The sequence below is a fragment of the Paramormyrops kingsleyae genome, chromosome 12, assembly GCF_048594095.1.
Source record: "Paramormyrops kingsleyae isolate MSU_618 chromosome 12, PKINGS_0.4, whole genome shotgun sequence".
In the NCBI taxonomy this organism is placed as follows: domain Eukaryota; kingdom Metazoa; phylum Chordata; class Actinopteri; order Osteoglossiformes; family Mormyridae; genus Paramormyrops; species Paramormyrops kingsleyae.
In genome coordinates, this window is record NC_132808.1 from 28,206,979 (window position 1) to 28,216,311 (window position 9,333).

Genomic DNA, 9,333 nt, shown 5'->3' on the forward strand with positions numbered 1-9,333 from the left:
CACAGCTGATGACATCGTCCCGCCTTTTCTGTCTACTCCAATCGACATGCACAGCTGTTGTTGGAAGCACCATGAGTCTCAGCTGAAAAAAAATCATTGTCGAGGCAGTGCGTCCATTTTTTTGCGTGGCCATCGTCGTTTAATCCAGGACCCATACTGACTTAAGCACACTTGACTTCATTTGCATCGAGATGTGTTTTTTTTCTTTTTTCTAAGAAAATTCAAATAAAAATACCCAAAAATATTTTTATGTATTTTCACAAACAGAACGGCTTTTAAATAAACTTGCTTCCATATTAGTTGACTATATGATCTGTGAGGATGTAAAAAAGGCTTTAGGTTTTACCAAATTCATATTGGTATTATTCCAAATATGTTCATGCTAATTGAGGTATAATGTTTAAATCGTGTAATTTATTCCTGTTATAATCTTCCTGTGTATCTTATTCTTTAACATATGGTGTTGATATAAGAGGTACTCAATGCTTGACATTTGAAATAAGTTCTTTTCTCATGGTTTTATTTGTAAAAGTGTAAGTTCTTTATATTGTGATGCTGTTATAACCTTTTCTTTTATTTCGTTAGTTTTTAGGAAGTGTGAGGTGTGTTGTCCTTATATTTCAATTTTCTGGGCAAAGATCAGGGTAACAGCTTCACAAACTGTAATCTAACAGCAATTTGTGTGTAAATGCAGGGGAACACAAATGGGCACGATCTCTTTTTGAATAAGGCAAACGGATTAAAATAACAGCTCAAAGCTTGTTCCAAGATGCCAGATAAGGCATATAAATTTACATCCAGAGGTTTAGGTCGAAAGATATCTGTCACCACCATCCAAGTGAACATAGTTTAAATATTCCCTATTTTTAGTATATGTAGACATCATATACGACTACATTGAAGCATATATATATATATATATATATATATATATATATATATATATATATATATATATATATATATATACACACACACACACACACAGCCTCATTCTCTGATTTGACATTATATATATGATGGATATGGTTCTTGGTACCACAAACAGGAAGTGTTTTAAATATACTATCACTTTGAGGACAAACTCTCCCGGCTTGTTTTTGTATCTGTTTGACCAGTAATGGCGCTATTATGTTGCTGTTATCGGAAGTTTAAATGAATGGATAGAGATGGACACAGACGGCTATTTCAACCTGGAATGGAAAAATAAAACGCTTAGATATTTCTAAATTTGTGAAACGTACTTCTTTAATTATGTCTTGAGTTTTAAAAACAGTCAAGGTCACTTAACGCTTTTAAAAGGCTGTTTAGGACTTACATAATCATTTTGTATCTACAGTAAATAAACCACATGACTGAATTGCAGATATACGAAGGGCGGCATAAACGTACTAATTTTAGCGTTTACTGTCTCGTTATAAATTACAAACAGGTGTTTGACTGAAATTCAGAGCAATTCCTGAAATATTGTAAATGAAATCTGTGATACGTGTGGTTTATTTTTGGGGACTCTTTCTGAATAAAATGCAATGAAAATATCACTATTATGTTCTTTCTTTTTATCATCCCTATTTTGTACTTATTTTGCATACCACCTTTTTCATTTCCTGGCTATTGATAAACACCCAAAACACACTGTAACCTTTCTCACATTTTAACAGTTTGCAGTGTATTAAAATCAACCGGATGAGTACATACTTTGATCTGCACATACATACATGCTGATTGAGGCGATTTTGGTGTTTTTCATTGACTACATGAATACCAAACGTTCTCCAGATGCAAAAATGGATTTTATACCATTTGCGCCTCCAGTTGTTCAATTAAGATAAAACTAAAATCTATAATCAGTTAAGATAAGATAGAAGCTATAATTATACTGGAATCAATGTTAAGAGGTGAACCCAGGATATTATCGATATAGCCACGTTATTTATATGAACAGATTGACTATAATATGTCTTTAAGTGTAAGATATGATGTTTAGTGTATCTGTATGAGATTGTGGCTGTGAGTGTTTTCTTCAGCAAACCTTTAACTCGTATGTAATTACAACGGAAACAGCTGAAAGCCACAAAATAATCATCTGTAACAAAAACGCCAAAATGCAAAAAGTTTAAACTAATTTTAGAGTAATTCTCCCGCATTTTCACTTGTTCTGCTCCCATCCAATCAGATGCTGCTGTCACTAATTAAAGGACCACAGCTACAAATAGCTACATTTTCATCTGAATGTAGATTGACACTGTAGCAATGCCACCCTCTGCCTTCCATTGGCTGATTAATGGAACTGTTTGTTCTGCCTTTGCCAAGCTTCTCTTTCTGTGTAGAATAAGATGTTTCCTGGTCTGTATCTTACTCACCTCCGGGGTGAGAACCTTGTCTACCGAGAGATAATCACGTCACTTTAAGACAACGGAAGCCCTCATCCGCACTACATGCACAGTTTTGTGGCTAAATGATCCGGCGATACATTCCGTTGCTCTGTGATTCTGCATCTTTTCTATGTATTTCTAATAAAATATTATGTGAGTCCAAATATTGCAATAGAAGCTCTTCTGAGTTTTCTTTTCCTGATTGTTGATCTTCTGCTACTAGATACAGATGATATGTTTACTACGAAGGGCAGGATACAAATAATTGGATGATGAAACAAATATTCTACCAGAAGAAATGCTTTCATACAAATGGGAGCTGGCAGCTTTTGGGCATTAACGCTCGGAGACCCTGTGTTTCCTGGGCAGTCTCCGTGTGAACAAATTGTTATCAGTTGGCCTGAAGTCTTGGAAATATCTGGAAAAACATTTTCTTTCAGACTTAGGGTGCTTCAAATTCCTGTTAATTGTTTAACACTCCACATGCTACTGAACAGCCAAGAGGTAGAGAAACGCCATTAATCCCCCAAGCAAATGTCACTGAGAACATTTCTGCAAAGTGTTTCCTTTTACTTTCTCAGCTGTTGGGTTAAAATGGTGCCTCTCTTCTTTCTGCATGAAAGCAAGATTACAATAATTATTGTGCATTCATGAGAATGGAATTCATGAAAGGATTCCTCTCTTCAGGCTGAGAAAAATAATGTTTGCTCCTTATAGTTCGATGCCAACGCCCTACACTAATGCCGATTGTTTATTTCTGTCCTAGTGACCGATGATGCTGTCAGTGGTGACATTTCATTCTGTGCCGTTTTGCTAATCATTCTTCGGCTAGAGGAGAATTTCAGTTCACATCATGTCTGCTTTATCCTGTCTGTACTGCAATGTCAAACACATAGATTGTACAAGTTCAGCTGTTCAAAAAATCATCTCCATGTCGTTCCCTTGACCTGAGGTGATGCTGATGACATGATTAAATATTCTCCGTAGGCTGTCTGCTTACATTCATAGCAGTTACTTGCTTGACACTTGAGATTGTCCAGTGAACCGTCTCAGATCTCTGCAGTGATCCATCTTGCTGCCTCTCACACTGTAACTAGCCTCTTTTTGTCATCAAAAAACTGATGCACAACCGACCATCTCCTTTGAGGTATAAGGCTTCAGCTCTAATGAAAACTGTAAATAAAATAAATTCCTTGTTGTTTGGTGATGAGTATTTGGAAGATGGATGGATGGATGGATAGATGGATGGATGGATGGAAGATGGATGGATGGATGGATGGACAGGGTAGTCGTGGTGAGCAGCCGACATTCAAATTATTATTTTGTTAAGATTCTTACAGTTCTGAGGTTTTGTGATTCACTGTATGCTCATAATTCATATTTCTTAAAATGATTTACTTGTGTGTTGACATTGATGAGGCTGGATATTTGTACACTTTAAAACTTCCACTGAATGCGATTTTAAAGCTTTTGACCATGATGCGTCATCACTGCTCGCATGGACACATATCCACAGGTTGCTTATAACCAAGGCAAAAACAGCAACCAGCCATATGATGTGACTAATTAATGTCCTCCTGAACAAGGCAAGTACTTAATTATTTGAATTATTAGGGGGTTTAGCATTAGTGTCTTCTATCATACACCCACTCTGGGATCATTCAATTTAAACCCATGGACCTTCTGCTTTAGAATTAATGCTGCATGTATTTTCGCAGTGACCCAGTAGGTGGCGCTATAACATGACACCTCCAGGGTCGGGGGTTCGAATCCCACCTTTGTGTGTGTGGAGTTCTCCCTGTGTCACACTGGCCTCGTCCTGCCGCTCCGCTTTCCTCTCTCGGGTCAGGAACATGCAGTCAGGCTATTTGGCTGGACTGGTGCCCCCCGCCCCCCCCCCCCATTTGCCCTGTGCTGCCTAGGACAGGCTCCAAGCCTTCTGTGACCCAGTCCAGAGCAAGCGATTAGAGGATGTGGGGGTATTTTAATTTCCGCATCGGTCGGCTTTATTTGTCTCAAGATGCCGCCGCTTATTACCAGCCAAGGCACATAAAGATGGAAAAAGGGAATCCCAGCAGCACAGGTTAACATGTGGGGCTTCCATCATCAGTACCATGCAGCTGGCACTGAAAGCCAGGGTCAGTGCTGTGAGACACTGTCCAGAAGCCTCTGAGTGCAGTAAACTGTATTATTAATGCTCTTGTTGTTTTTGTTGTTGACAATCTTTTTGGTGATACATTTTTTGCACAGTCCCTGCACAAAGAATAAAAATGTTATATATATATATATATATATATGAATGTAGGTGATTGGGTTTTATTTATATTAAGTATATTTATATACTTTAGTGGGGATTGTTTGAGGGAGAAAGTCAAGGCAAAGCACCTTATGCATAACTTGCAGGAGTATTTTTGGTACCATGACTCAGTATGATTGCCGATTACACATTTAGCGCGAGTTTGCATGCTGTTTGACCCACCAGGAATGAGATCTGGCACCTGGGTGGGGGACGTTTTCGGTCTGCGAGTGTTAATGAATGTCACACCCGCTAAAGATTACCGCACACGCAGAGACCGGCCTCGGGTCCTTGGGGATAATCCCACATTCAGGCCATGCGCTGATCGAGCAATTCCTGAGACGGACATTTCCCATTTCACCTAGAGGTTAATTATGGGATGTTAAAGTCAGGTGGATGGTCTGTGCTGGAAGCACCAGACAGGAGATGCTTGGTGTCTGGTCACCCCTCCAAACCCCTCCAAGTGAAATAAAAAAAAAACACACATGACTGCATCTTGCCGACGTGCTTGTCAGGGACACGCTAAGATGGCGTGTGTGAGTCTCTCTGTCGTTTTCATCTTGTGTTTATCTGTCCTCCACGCTCATTCAAGCTCACTGCAGACCAGAGAGCTCACTGCAGAACTGAGAGCTCACTGCAGCGACCTGGTTACAGTCTGAAAAGCAGCACAGCTGCTTTCTAAAGTGACGCCGACCGTTATGAAAACAGCGGCACTGCTCTGCTACCGAAACAAGACGTCGGCACTGAGCAACACGAAGAGAATGACGCAAGCTGAGTTTATTACAGCCAAAATGCGTTATACCGCTTCGTCTACGGTATGCTGACCTGAAAATGACATACAATCATTTATGCTGACAACAAGTGCTGTTTTTCTCAACCTGGCTTCCCTTACATTTCTTAACAAAATCGATGCATATTGTGATGCACAAGTGGAACAATATGGCAGTTGAAAGGAGCAAAAAAGAACTTTCCAAAGAATATGAAAAGCACTGTACAATTTGCACTTTAATTTACTTCCTTAATGTGTTACAATGAAACGCACTGAATGGCAGTAATAGTTATTTGGAAATAGAAAGATATGACACAATATCAAGGATCATGTCTTTACTAAAGTGGAAATGAATTAAATGATCTGAACCCTCTTGTTGGCGAAAGCTAGAATATTTTAGTTGCCATGGAAACTTCAATCAGCTACTGGGATGGTGTGTCACAAATAATACAGTTTCACGAAGGTAACATTGATTTCAAAATGAGAGCTTTAGCTTTTTAAGGTGCAGAATCCAGTTACAATGAAATGACAGCCCCAGGAAACACGGATGTGTTTAAAATAGCATATGTTTTTTAGTTTTCTGTGAGCCTATGAATTATTACAGAGTTAAATGGTTTAGGAGAATGGTCTGTGACCAGGCTTAGGCAGTGTGTCAGTGTGCTCTGCAGTGTGTCAGCGTGCTCTGCAGTGTGTCAGTGCGCTCTGCAGTGTGCTCTGAAGTGTGTCAGTGTGCTCTGCAGTTTGTCAGTGTGCTCTGCAGTGTGTCCGCGCGCTCTGCAATGTGTCATTGTGCCCTGCATGCACAACCAGCTGACACCCTGCTGCTATCAGTGGGAAGGTCAGTTTGCTTCTGCTCCTGCAGGGCCTAATACACTCACCTAAAGGATTATTAGGAACACCTGTTCAATTTCTCATTAATGCAATTATCTAATCAACCAATCACATGGCAGTAGCTTCAATGCATTTAGGGGTGTGATCCTGGTCAAGACAATCTCCTGAACTCCAAACTGAATGTCAGAATGGGAAAGAAAGGTGATTTAAGCAATTTTGAGCGTGGCATGGTTGTTGGTGCCAGACGGGCCGGTCTGAGTATTTCACAATCTGCTCAGTTACTGGGATTTTCACGCACAACCATTTCTAGGGTTTACAAAGAATGGTGTGCAAAGGGAAAAACATCCAGTATGTGGCAGTCCTGTGGGCGAAAATGCCTTGTTGATGCTAGAGGTCAGAGGAGAATGGGCCGACTGATTCAAGCTGATAGAAGAGCAACTTTGACTGAAATAACCACTCGTTACAACCGAGGTATGCAGCAAAGCATTTGTGAAGCCACAACACGCACAACCTTGAGGCGGATGGGCTACAACAGCAGAAGACCCCACCGGGTACCACTCATCTCCACTACAAATAGGAAAAAGAGGCTACAATTTGCACGAGCTCACCAAAATTGGACAGTTGAAGACTGGAAAAATGTTGCCTGGTCTGATGAGTCTCGATTTCTGTTGAGACATTCAAATGGTAGAGTCAGAATTTGGCGTAAACAGAATGAGAACATGGATCCATCATGCCTTGTTACCACTGTGCAGGCTGGTGGTGGTGGTGTAATGGTGTGGGGGATATTTTCTTGGCACACTTTAGGCCCCTTAGTGCCAATTGGGCATCGTTTTAATTGCCACGGCCTACCTGAGCATTGTTTCTGACCATGTCCATCCCTTTATGACCACCATGTGCCCATCCTCTGATGGCTACTTCCAGCAGGATAATGCACCATGTCACAAAGCTTGAATCATTTCAAATTGGTTTCTTGAACATGACAATGAGTTCACTGTACTAAAATGGCCCCCACAGTCACCAGATCTCAACCCAATAGAGCATCTTTGGGATGTGGTGGAACGGGAGCTTCGTGCCCTGGATGTGCATCCCACAAATCTCCATCAACTGCAAGATGCTATCCTATCAATATGGGCCAACATTTCTAAAGAATGCTTTCAGCAGCTTGTTGAATCAATGCCACATAGAATTAAGGCAGTTCTGAAGGCGAAAGGGGGTCAAACACCGTATTAGTATGGTGTTCCTAATAATCCTTTAGGTGAGTGTAAGTCAAGGTACCTTCATTGTGAGCTTCACACATCATATGTGAAAGTTCAGGTTCAGAAAGTATAAATCCAGACCAAGATTTTGTTTCAACCAACCAGCTGAGTACTCTGAGATTGTGACTCTTTATACACAGCTGGTTGGTTGAAACAAAATCTTGGTCTGGATTTGTACTTTCTGAAACAGAACTTTCCATCTCTGCACATATATGAAGTGCAAAGTCAGGCGAAATATTGTTCCTGTCTGTCATAGTGCGAATGAGAAAGTAATAAAGAGAATATGAATATAGAAACATGAACAACACGAACATTACATTCTAAGACACGGGCATTAAAACAGACAAAAGAAAAACAGTAAACCGCCCAACTGGTGGGGGCATGGAAGCAGACTTATGAGCATTAACAGGGGGGTGTGAATTATTCTAAAAGCCTGTACACACTGAACATTACAGCCATGTGTGCACAGGTTTTTGGACCATTTCCTGCAGTAAATAGATACAAAGAAATCATGAAAACAGAAAAAAAGCTCCACAGTTACATAAAATTCGTATATGATCCAAATCTAGCTTTTCAAATGTTTAATGAGTTTAGAAACAGTATTGATGATGTCGCAGTGGCCAAATGAAGCCTTGATGCTAATGATCCTTAAATGAAGTTTAATTAAATCTAATTTTTTTTCTTGGTCTTCATGGAACAAAGAAACTGGAGTAGCGTCTTCAATCACAATGTTTTTCACTTATAAGTGAATGTAATTTTTTCATCCATAATAACTGGTTTATAATATCCATCCATCCATCCAGCCTACCTGGGTGAGGGTCCCGCTTAGAGTCCCTGGCTGTGGCACATTCTGGGTTGGGTGTGCTTATTACACACTTTATAGAAATAAAATGAATATAGAATATCAGTCATCATTATGCTTGGAAAATCACTCAGCTTTTTTTATGCTTATATGCTCTGCCTTCTGGGGTATTTATATGTTAATGCTAACAGCTAAAGCTAAAGTCAAGTGAAGTTTATTGTCATCTAAGCCATGTATAGAAATAACGGCCATCCTGGAGCCACGGCACAACATCAATGACAGGAAACGCATGACAGCATTGAGGACAGGGAATTAACCCGCCCTGAAGTGCCACAGAGGGCTGATTTGAACCAGAGGCCTGTGGAGTTCGGCTCTGTCTTCGTCCTCTTCCCAGCGTCACCTCAGGAATTACCTGCCGCTCCTCTGGTTCCTTGGATCCCCAGTCCTTTGTTCTGCATCACGTCTTCCATTCCCTTTTATCTCTTACATCAGACTTGGGAGACAGTGTGAATTTTCCAGTTGATTTTACAGACACTGTAGCACGTGGAAGCTGTAGCAGGCAAAGTGTCTTTTAGAAAACAGTGCGGTGTTTGGAGTGAAGTGTGTGTCTCAGATATATGTCTTTATGTTTGAGCTGGCCTTGTGCTTTGGGGTTGTAATGGCCTCTATGTTTTGTCAACACTTAGCCCACGTAGGAAGCGTCTTAAAGGTTAGAAAAACAAAGACGTTATTAATCACTGAAGGGAGACAGTAGGAAGGAGGATGTTCTCAAGAAGCTTCACGTGTGGAGGAGGAGACTGGAAAAGCAGGACATCATGGATGAGCATCGCAGAGGAGAACAGTCTAGTGCTACAGGGTGTCCCAGGGACACAGCCAGGGGCGGGTTTCGGTCTCAGGGGCCCGTCTCAGAAAGTTGGGCCCCCTGATCTCCTCAGATGTTTCACAAACTCAATACGTACTGAGTAGATTAAGAAGATCGTAGTTGGTGAACAGAACATGCTGCT

General features: G+C 40.7%; 1 protein-coding gene across 3 annotated transcripts in view; it reads left to right on the forward strand.

The window, feature by feature from the left end:
- Positions 1-1,541, forward strand: part of gria2b (glutamate receptor, ionotropic, AMPA 2b) — a 30,954-nt gene extending 29,413 nt beyond the window's left edge. For all 3 annotated transcript variants that reach the window (XM_023791509.2, XM_023791453.2, XM_023791462.2), the window contains exon 16: positions 1-1,541. This exon is cut by the window's left edge and continues 386 nt beyond it. The gene's annotated coding sequence lies outside the window, so the exon portion shown is untranslated.
- Positions 1,542-9,333: the final 7,792 nt, after the last annotated feature.